General features: G+C 45.8%; 1 protein-coding gene across 1 annotated transcript in view; it reads left to right on the forward strand.

Moving 5' to 3' along the window:
* Positions 1–12768, forward strand: part of LOC119950323 (cytochrome P450 4F22) — a 54522-nt gene that overhangs the window by 443 nt on the left and 41311 nt on the right. The window lies entirely within an intron of this gene.

Consider the following 12768-nt stretch of genomic DNA (forward strand, 5'->3'; position numbering starts at 1 on the left):
TTCCATGTGTGTGTATGTGCATTCCCATATTTGAGGGCTAGAAAGAAAGCATGAGTAGGGACCATTTGAATTTAAGGTGTAGGAAATGAGAGTGGGGGAAATGTGATTTAAGGTGTGTGTGGCAGAAGAAGCACTGGAGTGAGTGCATGAAGAAAGCAAGAGGTGTAAATAAGGGGAGTCAGTGTTTGTATAATGAGAGGAAAAACCCATGGGGCAAAACATGGACGGGGGAAAGGAATTTGAATCCAGAAATAAGATATTTGTATGAAAAACAGGGGTGCAAAGTTATTGGTGTAAAGAATGAGGCTATAAGCTTGGAAGGAATTGTGGGGTTGGAGGGTGGAGGTGTGAGTATGGGGGTGGTTGTAGGTACATCCAACAGTAGTACAAATATTGGGGTGGCTGTGAATGTTCAGGCAGGTGATATGAGCATGGAGGTGTTAAGGGGTTATAGCTGAGCATTTTTAGTCATGACTTCAGTGCACAAGTGACAACAAGTCAGCGTAGCTGAATCACTGAAGCATCTACCAAAACTTAGTGTTAATTTCCTCAATGCCGAACTTGGTGCATCCGTGGAAACAGGGTAAGTTTGAGACACCCTCGGAAAGGACTGGGGTTGGGGGCTGACTAGATGGGAGAACAGAGGGTGGCTTAGTGAATTTGGGGACTCTGTATTTGGGTGATTTTTCTTGCTCTGGATTTTACAAAATGTAAGTGAGTAAATTAGTAAATAGTAATTAGTATTAGTAATTAATACTATTAGTAAATAGTATTTAGGAGAAGCGGTCTGGCAAAGCAGCAGAGTGCCAGTCTAGAAGCCGGAGGGCCTGGGTTCGAGCCTGAGATGTGGTGTTAATCTGCCGTGTGACTGTGGGCAAGTCACTTAACTTCCCTGTACCTCAATTTCCCCATCTATAAAATGGGGATAATAACATTGCCTTGTCTCCCTACCTTACAGGGTTGTGGTGAGGGTTGAAATGTACTAATTAATGTGAGAGCACTTTGGTAATAAAATGCTATAGTAAACCAAGTTTTAGAGAAGCAGCATGGTTTAGTGGATAGAGCACAGGCATGGGAGTCAGAAGGACCTGGGTTCCAATCCTAGCTCTGCCACTTGTCTGCTGTGTGACCTTGGGCAAGTCACTTCACTGTGCCTCAGTTCCCCCATCTGGAAGATGGGGATTGAGACTGTGAGCCCCATGTGGGACAGGGACTGTGTCCAACCTGATTACCTTGTTTCTACCCCAGTGCTTAGAACAGTGTTTGATGCATAGTAAGCACTTTAAAAAGTACCATTATTATTATTAGTAGTAGTGATTTAATGGTAATTTGGTAAATAATAATGAAGATGGCATTTTTTAAGCACTTACTATGTGCAAAGCACTGTTCTAAGCACTTGGGGAGGTTACAGGGTGATCAGGTTGTCCCACGGGGGGCTCACAGTCATCCCCATTTTACAGATGAGGGAACTGAGGCCCAGAGAAGTGAAATGGCTTGCCCAAGGTCACACAGCTGACAACTTCTAGACTGTGAGCCCACTGTTGGGTAGGGACCGTCTCTATATGTTGCCAACTTGGACTTCCCAAGCGCTTAGTACAGTGCTCTGCACACAGTAAGCGCTAAATAAATACGATTGAATGAATGAATGACAAGTGGCGGAGCCGGGATTAGAACCCACGACCTCTGGCTCCCAAGCCCGTGCTCCTTCCACTGAGCCACGCTGCTTCTAGATTTAGGAAAATATAATTTAGGAAAATATAATTTTTCTGCAAACCTATTATTGGCTCTGTTACTCCCTGATGACTGACTAAAAATCAGTAGCCCAGATCTCAATTTCAGCCTGTAAAGCCCAAGTGAAATGCAAACTCCTTTTGAAACCATTTTGGTCAAGAGGAGATGGGGAAGCAAAAGGAATGAAAGGGAAACAAGCAAGGGCAGACCCAAGCTTTTAGTTTTAAGGGCCGGTTTCGTTCTGGTGGGCCTAGCCCCTTTTGCTCTGGGCGTCATTGGACTCCACTGTTTTGGGGCTGGGCCTGGGGCATCTGAACCCACAACTCCTGGGTTTCCTGGTCTGTGGCAGCTGCTGGGATCTCCAGAGGCCAGAGCAGAGCCATCATAGTGGGGGCATCTTCATGCATACTCCCTCCCTTTCGTGTTACCTCCCGTTGCCGCTCCAGAAGGAAGCTGCCTTTTTTGAGCCCCTTGCATTTCCCCCTTCTTTCCACAGTAGGAAAGAAAGGGGAAGGAGAAGAGATGAGAAGGAAAACTGGTGGGGAAAGGGAGAAAGATGGTGGAGAGGAATAGTTGTCCATTTACATTTGTTGTCTCCCCCACTAGATAACCTACTTGAGGGCAAGGATCTTGTCTTTTCAATATAGATAATGAGCACTTACTGTGTACATACTAGACTGTAAACCCGATGGGGGCAGGGATTCTCTCTCTTGTTGAATTGTACTTTCCAAGTGCTTAGTACATCCTCATCATCATCAATTGTATTTATTGAGCGCTTACTATGTGCAGAGCACTGTACTAAGCGCTTGGGAAGTACAAATTGGCAACATATAGAGACAGTCCCTACCCAACAGTGGGCTCACAGTCTAAAAGGGGGAGACAGAGAACAAAACCAAACATACTAACAAAATAAAATAAATAGAATAGATATGTACAAATAAAGTAAATAAATAAATAGAGTAATAAATATGTACAAACATATATACATATATACAGGTGCTGTGGGGAAGGGAAGGAGGTAAGATGGGGGGATGGAGAGGGGGACGAGGGGGAGAGGAAGGAAGGGGCTCAGTCTGGGAAGGCCTCCTGGAGGAGGTGAGCTCTCAGTAGGGCCTTGAAGGGAGGAAGAGAGGTAGCTTGGCAGATGGGCAGAGGGAGGGCATTCCAGGCCCGGGGGATGACGTGGGCCGGGGGTCGATGGCGGGACAGGCGAGAGCGAGGTACGGTGAGGAGATCAGCGGTGGAGGAGCGGAGGGTGCAGACTGGGCTGTAGAAGGAGAGAAGGGAGGTGAGGTAGGAGGGGGCGAGGTGATGGGGTAGGAGGGGGCGAGGTGATGGAGAGCCTTGAAGCCCAGGGTGAGGAGTTTCTGCCTGATGCGCAGATTGATTGGTAGCCACTGGAGATTTTTGAGGAGGGGAGTGATATGCCCAGAGCGTTTCTGGACAAAGATAATCCGGGCAGCAGCATGAAGTATGGATTGAAGTGGAGAGAGACACGAGGATGGGAGATCAGAGTGCTCTGCCCACACTTAGTGCTCAATAAATATGACTGAATGAATGAATATGTGCAGAACTCTATAGTTAATGCCAGGGAGAGTATGATAATAAAAGTTTTAAAAAAAATGATCCTTGCACTCTAAGAACTTACAGTGTTATGGAGGAGATAGGAGTCAATATTTAGGTTGCAAGTTCATTGTGGGCAGGGAATGTCTGTTCATTGTTATTTTGTATTCTTCCAAGTGCTTAGGATAATGTTCTGCACAAGGTAAGCACTAAATAAATAAGGATTGAATGAATGAAATTGTATATGAATAGTGGGATCTGGAAAAAAAACAGGCATCCGCTGACAGCAAAATATGGAGAAATCAATAAATGATTATACAAATAAGTGGAATAAATAAATCAGTATATCCATAAGTGATAATGGTGGCTGTTGGGATGCCATGAATTGAGGAGGTAGAAATTATTTGGGGAATATCTCCTGGAGGAGGTGGTTTTTTCAGGAAAGATTTTGCAGTTGGGGAGGGATGCATTTTGGTGGCTATAAGTGGGGAGGTTATTCCAGGTAGACAGTGAGGTGTGAGTCAACAATCAATCAATTGTATTTGAGTGCTCATTGCATGCAGAGCACTGTACTGAGCTTGCTTGGGAGAGTACAGTACAACAGAATTGGTAGACATGATCCCAACCCTCAAGGAGCTTAGCCTAGTTGGGAAGACAGATATAAAAGTAAATTTCAGAGAGAGGAAGCCGCAGACTATAGGGATGTAGACCACTGCTGCGGGGCTAGGGGTGGGATGAGTATCGAAGGCCTCAGTGGAGTACAGACTTAAATGCAGAGGCGATGCACAAGAGAGGGCAAATAGGATGGGGGTGAGGGGGTGAGAGCTTAGGCAGGGAGGGCTTCCTGGAGGAGATGGGTCAGAGACAGAAGGGGAAAAGTTGGTAGCCTTTTCCCTTTACTTATTTTGTGCTCCCCAAGCACCAGTACAGATTAGGCACTGTAGTAAGATCTCAATATGTTAGATTGTAAGCACCAGGGTCCATGCCTATTTCTCACCTGTATTCTTTCCCAGAGCTTAGTATAATGCTCTGCACACCCTGTTTAATAAATACCATTACTACTTCTACTACTACTTAGGTGTCAATACTGATTCTGAAATAGACCTGGAAGAGTGAGGCAGCCAGCTAAGGGAGAAAAGAGGGAGAAGGGGAAAGAGGGCTAGGGGAGGAGGAGTGGAGTGGAGAGGAGAGAAGGGAAGAGGAGAGACAAAAAGACAGAGAGGAAGAGACAAAGAACAAGAGGGAAAGTAGGAGCGGGAGACAGAGTGCTACCTCAAAGCCATTGTCTTTGGCCACATTTTTACTTCTGAAGTTTTATTCCCCTTTAGACGATAAACTTCATGTGGGCAGGGAATGTATCAGCCAACTCTGTTACATTGTACTTTCCCAAGTGCTTTGTGCAATGCTCTACACACAGTAAGGGCACAATAAATTGATTGATTGAAAATAGGTAAGCCCCTGTCTGTCAGGAGAAGGAGCCTGGCTTTCTTGTTCATCCATTTGTTGCCTTGGCCTGATAGTGAAGCAACATGGTACAGTACATAGTGTGGTGAATGCCTGAGGAGTACGGTGTGCTTGGAGAGCCATTGAAGTGCGGAGTGTTGGATCTCAGTGCCTCAAATTGAGAACCGACTGGTAACTTCCTGGTAGCTAGGCCCAGGAAGAGGTGATGAGCTGGATCTGAGGCAGCCTGGTACAAGGCAGAATTTGGGCTACTAGAGCTGAGGTCATCTTTATTCCTTCTCTCATTGTCTGGGAATTACTCATCTGTCTGTGCCAGGAGAGTGAGCTTTTCTAACTCATTTGGGGCCCAACCCAGACATTAAATAGTAAGATACAGCCTTAATAATCACCAGTTGACACATACATGTCAAACAGGGATGGACTGGCATTTGGAGAGGTGGTGACAGAGGAGCCTACCAAGATTGGACTCCTTTGCCAAAGAAGGTTTTCAGGAGGTTAGAAGTTGAGGAAAACACATGATAGGCAGGAAAAGGCATGATAACTGAACATGATACACTGGGGAAAATTCTGAAAGATAGGTGGGGACCGTATTTTAGAAGGGTTCTGATCTTGCCCTGATTAACCCTTTCATTTCACCCACAACCCTTGGGTGAACCACTGGAAACTATGGAAGTAAAGTCTTTAGTGGGTGTATAGGTTAGAGGTGAAGTAACAATTGAGTTGCTTCTGTTAGCTTTTATTGGATGCCAGCAGAATCACAATGGTAGGAGAGCAGAGATTAAGCCACATAACTTAGTGAACAGAGCCCAATCATCATCATCAATCGTATTTATTGAGTGCTTACTGTGTGCAGTGCACTGTACTAAGCGCTTGGGAAGTACAAGTTGGCAACATATAGAGACAGTCCCTATCCAACAGTGGGCTCACAGTCTAGAAGGGGGAGACAGAGAACAAAACCAAACATACTAACAAAATAAAATAAATAGAATAGATATGTACAAGTAAAATAAATAAATAGAGTAATAAATATGTACAAACATCTATACATATATACAGGTGCTGTGGGGAAGGGAAGGAGGTAAGATGAGGGGGAGAGGAAGGAAGGGGCTCACTCAAGTTCTTAGTGCTTAGAACAGTGCCAGATACATAGTAAGCATTTAACAAATGACATAAAATAGAGTCTGGGTCTGTGAGCCAGAGGATCTGGGTTCAAATCCCACCTCTGTCACTTGTCCGACATGTGTCTGTGGGCAAATCACTTCACTTCTCCATGCCTCTGTTTCCTCATCTGTAAAATGGGGATTCAGTACCTGTTCTCCCTCCTCCTTTGGCTGTAAACCCCATGTGGGACAGGGACTATATCTGACCTGATTATCTTGTATCTTCCCCAGTGCTTGGATTTGAGAGAGCCCTGACTGCAATGCTTGATAAGTTTGAACAGCACAGTGGACATTGATTGGCATGTCATCCGTGTCTGCCCCCCCACCTCCCCCACCCAATGAATCAAGATGTATGGCTAAATTGCCCTGGGCCTTAGGAGTGGGTGGATGGTGTTGCATGAAAAAGAATTATATACCTTTTCTAAGCAATCACAGGTGGACACCTAGAGTCATTATCCACTCCTTCTTCAGGGCTTTCACATGTAGAATCCCGTAACACTTAACCTCATAGCCCTTTTGTTTCAGCTTTCACAGGGAAACTTTGGTACCCAGAGGATTAGCTACTGAGGATCTTCTCATGGTAGTGAGCTATTTTGAGTGTTGGAAGGAGGCAGGGTTAAAGCATTGTCTGCTGTGTGATCTTGGGCAAATCACTTTGCTTCTCTGTGCCTCAGTTACCTCATCTGTAAAATGGGGATGAAGACTGTGAGCCTCACATGGGACAATCTGATTACCTTGTATCTACCCCAGTGCTTAGAACAGTGCTTGCCACATAGTATGTGCTTAACAAATACCAACATTATTATTATTATTATTAAGGTTGTTGGTAGAGGGCATTGTGCATAGATATGTCCTTCTCCCTGCCATGAAGGTGGAAGGGGCCCAAGGTGGCTGAGACATACCCCAGGAGCCTAGGATGACTGACTAGATTCATTCATTCATTCAATCATATTTATCGAGCACTTACTGTGTGCAGAGCACTGTACTAAGTGCTTGGGAAGTATAAGTTGGCAACATATAGAGATGGTCCCTACCCAACAATGGGCTCACAGTCTAGAAGGATTCCCCCCCAAACTACCCACCCACCATGTCATTTCCCTGCCTTTCCCTCTGTTATCATGTGCAGAGGTATGAACTAAGCAATTGGAGAGGATAGTACAACAGAGTTGCTAGACATAGTCCCTGCCCACGAGGAGTTTCCAGTCAACAGGGAACTTCCAGTCTATCTGTCAGAGAATTTATCCTGATCTTTCAGTGGCAGGAGGAGAGGCACCAGTCTCCCAAGCAGTGACAGTCCATGTGGTTCCCTGGTTGTGGATTTGATTATCTCTGGGACCCAAACCACCTGGCAAAAAGGTTCTCTCTCACCATTCTCACCAAAGCTTCCAAGGGGGTCTTGTACGCCATAGAAAGTTGACAGTTTATGTAAGCCCCATTGAGGAAGTTGAGGTGTCCTGAGCCCCCTCCTTCCTCTCCCCCTCTTTCCCCTCTCCACCCCCCCCCACCTTACCTCCTTCCCTTCCCCACAACACCTGTATATATGTTTGTACATATTTATTACTCTATTTTACTTGTACATACTTAGTCTACTTATTTTGATAATATGTTTTGTTTTCTGTCTCCCCTTCCTAGACTGTGAGTCCACTGTTGGGTAGGGACCATCTCTATATGTTGCCAACTTGTACTTCCTAAGCGCTTAGTACAGTGCTCTGCACACAGTAAGCGCTCAATAAATATGATTGAATGAATGAACAAGAAAAATACATTTTGGTGCCATGGGGGCTGGCACAGACTAGGCGCAATGAAATCCAAAGTTCACACGTTCTCCCACCTCTGGTTCATGTTGCTCCAAACACCTTGTAAAACAGGTCTCCTTAGAAGTTGCTGAGGCTTACCTGCCAAACCTGATGGAGGTATTTGGGTGTTGGCTTGCACCCCTGCTAAGCTGTAGTGGCATCATACTCCACCAGCAGCAGAATCAGCAGATAACATCTGGCTCAGTATGGGTGTAACACATGCCCCGCCTTCCTTTCCCTGTGGCATCTCTCACGTCCTTGGAACATCCATGGGGCTGCCCCTCCCCGGCAACCTCTCTTGGGGCAGTGGGGATCTGAGATTGGGTTTGGGATGTGAGACATCCACCCAGGTGGGGATACCAAGTGACGGATGGGGGTGTGTGCCTAACAGTGGCTCTGTTTCTTCAGGTAATGATAATAATAATGATGATGATAGGGGTATTTGTTAAATCCTGGGGTAGATACAAGAGAATCAGGTCAGACACAGTCCCTGCCCCATATGGCACTCACAGTCTACGGGGGAGGGAAAACAGGGATTGAATCACCGAGTACAGTGCCTGGCACATAGTAAGCGCTTAACAAATACCATCAGTTACCCAGGTGAGGTCCAGAGAAGTCATGTGACTTGCCCAAGGTCACACAGCAGGCAAATGGTGGAACTGGGTTTAGAATCCAGGTTTCCTGACACCCAGGCCTGGGCGCTTTCCACTAGGCTAATGCTGCTCCCCAAGGTACAGGCCTTGTGGACTTTTCTGATCCAAATGCAGGCTTAGGTTTCAACCACTGTCTGCCCGGGTGTAGCAGCTAGAGGTCCTGCCTGACTCCTTGGATTCTATAGGATCCCAGGATCTCAAAGTGTCTTAAGGCACCTAGCTCATTTGTCAGTACGAAAATTCTGTGGTGATCAATCAATCAATCAGTGGTATTTATTCAACATTTACTATGTGCAGTCCACTGTACTAAGTGCTCGGGGGAATACGATGCATGGAGCATAGAAGTGCTATTGTTCCCATTGGACTAAATTGGAAACAGAGAGTTGGGATTGTTTAAGAGATTGTTTAGAGAAGCAGGGTGGCCTAGTGGATAGAGCACGGACCTGGAGTCAGAAGGACCGTAGTTCTAATCCTGGTTTTGCCACCTCTCTGCTGTGTGACCTTGGGCAAGTCACTTTGCTTCTCTGTGCCTCAGTTACCTCATCTGGAAAATGGAGGTGAAGACTGTAAGCCCCATGTGGGACGGGGACTGTGTCCACCTTGATTACCTTTAATCTACCCCAGTGCTTAGAACAGTGCTTGGCACATAATAAGTGCTTAACAAATACCATTGTTGTTGTTGAGGTCTTCTGATTCCCCAGTTGGGGACTGATTCTGCCTTCAGCCCATTAGACATGAACAGAAACCTTGCAGAAATTTTAAGTTGCTTTATAGCAACATTAGTCAATCAAAAAATGGTATTTATTGAGCATTCATTCATTCAATCATATTTATTGAGCGCTTACTGTGTGCAGAGCACTGTACTAAGCGCTTGGGAAGTACAAGTTGGCAACATATAGAGACGGTCTCTACCCAACAGTGGGCTCACAGTCTAGAAGGGGGAGACAGAGAACAAAACATATTAACAAAATAAAATAAATAGAATAAATATGTACAAGTAAAATAAATAGAGTAATAAATACGTACAAATATATATACATATATACAGGTGCTGTGGGGAAGGGAAGGAGGTAAGGCGGGGGAGGAGGGGGAGAGGAAGGAGGGGGCTCAGTCTGGGAAGGCCTCCTGGAGGAGGTGAGCTCTCAGTAGGGCCTTGAAGGGAGGAAGAGAGCTAGCTTGGCGGATGTGGGGAGGGAGGGCATTCCGGGCCAGGGGGATGACGTGGGCCGGGGGTCGATGGTGGGACAGGCGAGAACGAGGCACAGTGAGGAGACTAGTGGCAGAGGAGTGAAGGGTGCGGGGTAGGCTGTAGAAGGAGAGAAGGGAGGTGAGGTAGGAGGGGGCGAGGTGATGGAGAGCCTTGAAGCCGAGGGTGAGGAGTTTCTGTCTGATGCGTAGGTTGATTGGTTGCCACTGGAGATTTTTGAGGAGGGAAGTAACATGCCCAGAGCGTTTCTGGACAAAGACAATCCGGGCAGCGGCGTAAAGTATGGGTTGAAGTGGGGAGAGACAGGAGGATGGGAGATCGGAGAGGAGGCTGATACACTTGTGCAGAACACTGTACTAAGTGCTTGAGAGAATACAGTATAACGGAGTTAGTAGCCACATTCCCTGCCCACAAGGAGCTAGACTGTAAGCCTGTTATTAGACTGTGAGCCCGTTGTTGGGTAGGAACCATCTCTATTTGTTGCCGATTTGTACTTCCCAAGCACTTAGTACAGTACTCTGCACACAGTAAGCACTCAATAAATATGATTGAATGAATGATAGAATGAAAGGAAGCTTATGGTCAAGAGGGGGAGACAGACATTAAAATAGGATACAGATATGGACATATGTGAACAGTCATTCATTCCTCCAGTTGTATTTATTGAGCACTTACTGTGTGCAGAGCCCTGTACTAAGTGCTTGGGAGAGTACAATAGAACAAACAGACACATTCCCTGCCCACATAGAGCTTACAGTCTAGATGGGGAGACAGGCATTAATTAATCAGAAACACCGGACCAGCTGGTTGACCTGCTTCAGGCTAGGAACCTTCTTGGACGTTTGCCATTTTGATGCCCATCTAGGCATTGTGTGGGTTTCACTTTAACAGTGATTGGCAGCCCCTTGAGAAGCAGGGACCGTGTTTAAATTCCCACTTGTGCATTTTCTCCCGACACACCATAAGCGCTTGGTAAATGCTATCAATACTGAGGTTACAATGAGTATGGGAAGTGCAGTTTGCTGGCTGAGGTTTCCTTGCATCTTCATGAGCAGATGGACCTAGGATTTACCCTGACCTGCAAGAGGTTAAGGATCTCGGGGAAACCTGTTATTCCAGAAGTTTGTGCCGGATGATGTAACCTTTAAAATTAGGAAAGGCTTTGGTTCGGCAAAGGGGTAAACCTTGCCAGTCACGTGAGGAAATTTTTCCCTGGGTTGGCAGCACCTCCCATACAGGGTGGAGAAGCAACACTAGGGACTTTAATACTCCTCTTTGCCTCCGGACTGATTCGGGGAGTGGCCAGGGTGTGTTTTCTCTGGGCGGCAGCTAGCAAGACTTTCTGCGTGCAGCTTTCTTGCTAAGACTAAATGCATTTATTGCTCTTGCACAATTTGTTCCCTGGTCCCAGCTCAAAGCCCCAGGTTTTTCCTGGTGCCAGTTAGTTTCATTCCAGTTTATGGGAATCTGTTGATACATTTTCGCTTAGAGCCGAATATGGTAATGAATTTGATTTATTCCAAGACGGTCTACCCTAGTGGTCTTCAGTAGGAGCTCAAGCAGGAGCTATTACAAAATAGTCTGGTGAGTCATGAGAGAGCCTGCTTCGAAAATTGCATATATTGAGGGAGAGGCAGTGTGGTCTAATGGGCAGAACAGAGGAAATGAGAGTCAGGAGACCTGGGTTTGAGTCCCAGCTCTGCCACTCGTCAGCTAGGAGGACTTGGGTAAGTGGCTTAGGCTCTCTGGGCCTCTGTTTCCTCATCTGTAAAATGGAGGATAGGAGAGCTTAGGAGCACCCTTCAAGGACATCGTCTGATCCTATAGTCTGGTATCAACTCCAGCCCTTTGCAATCTCCCAATCAATCAATGGTATTTATTGAACGCTTACTATATGCAGACCACTGTACTAAGAGGTTGGGAGAAAACAATGCAACAGAATTAGCAGACATATTCCCTGTCCATTTGAGTGTACGGTCAGGGGGTTAGCACATAGTAAGCACCTAATGAATGCCATAATAATTATGTAATGTATCAATGTCTAGAATCTCAGGTGATTTTCAGATACAAGTTACTGCTTCCTTTCTGGGATTTTCTCTTCTCTGTTCTTTCTCAGTCATCTACTAGTGAAGTACCAGATCTCCTTTACCAAAAATGTACAGCAAATAAAGGTCACCTGCATAGCCAAAGGAAAGGTCAAAGGACACAGTGAGGGCCATCTGAAACCTTAACTGGGCTACAACTTGAGTCATTTTGGAGAGTCATTTCAGGACTTTCAAGGGAATGAAAATCTCCAGGTGGTTTGATAACAATAATAATAATAATAGTAGTATTCATTAAGCACTTACTATGTGCGAAGCACTGTACTAAGCACTGGATGGATGTAAGATCATCAGATCAGACACAGTCCCTGTCCCACCTGGGGCTCCCAGTGTGCACACAGTAGACACCAATCAGGCTGGGAGTTACCCAGGGAGGACAGCCTCAAGAAAGCCACCCTATTTTCAGGGGAGAGGGGTGGGGGCATGGGCCATGGGAAACTGAGGTGGTTCTGGGCATTCCACATGCCACCCTGGGAATTTCAGTTCTCTGAAGGTTGGAGTCCTCTAGACTATAAGCTTGTCATGGGCAGGGAATGTAGATCTACCAAATCTGTGTCATATTGTACTAACCCAAGCACTCAGTACAGTGCTCTGCACAAAGTTAGCATTCAATAAATATGATGGATGGATTGTTTGATTAGAGAGTGGGGATGATCTTAGACTGAAGATAATATCTTTTCTCCTCCTGTCTCGGGGCAGCACCAGGACCCTGGAACCAGTGCTCCGTGGCTCAGGGATTCATTGGCTTATGGTGAGGCAATTTGGTGCATTGACAAAGTATATTGAGAAGCTGGACACCAATACAAAGGCATCTGTGGCTTTAGCTACTGGATTTCCCCCTGAATTGGTATCTTTTTTTGAGGGAGTAGGTGGTCCTGGTGATTTTGAGGGAAGCCCCTCTGGTTTCATGTATCAATGTGTTTTACTGTAGGAACCCTTCTTGACTTTGAGAAGAAAAAGTCCTTGACATTTTTTTAGTCCATTTTCCCATGTATCAATGTTCATTATTTGAGCAATCATCAGCTAGAGGTCTCAAGGGCTGAAGTCCTTGGCCTGGATCACTGGATAGACTTAGAACGGGGCATTTTATTC

This window comes from Tachyglossus aculeatus, chromosome X1 (genome assembly GCF_015852505.1).
Source record: "Tachyglossus aculeatus isolate mTacAcu1 chromosome X1, mTacAcu1.pri, whole genome shotgun sequence".
Lineage (NCBI taxonomy): Eukaryota > Metazoa > Chordata > Mammalia > Monotremata > Tachyglossidae > Tachyglossus > Tachyglossus aculeatus.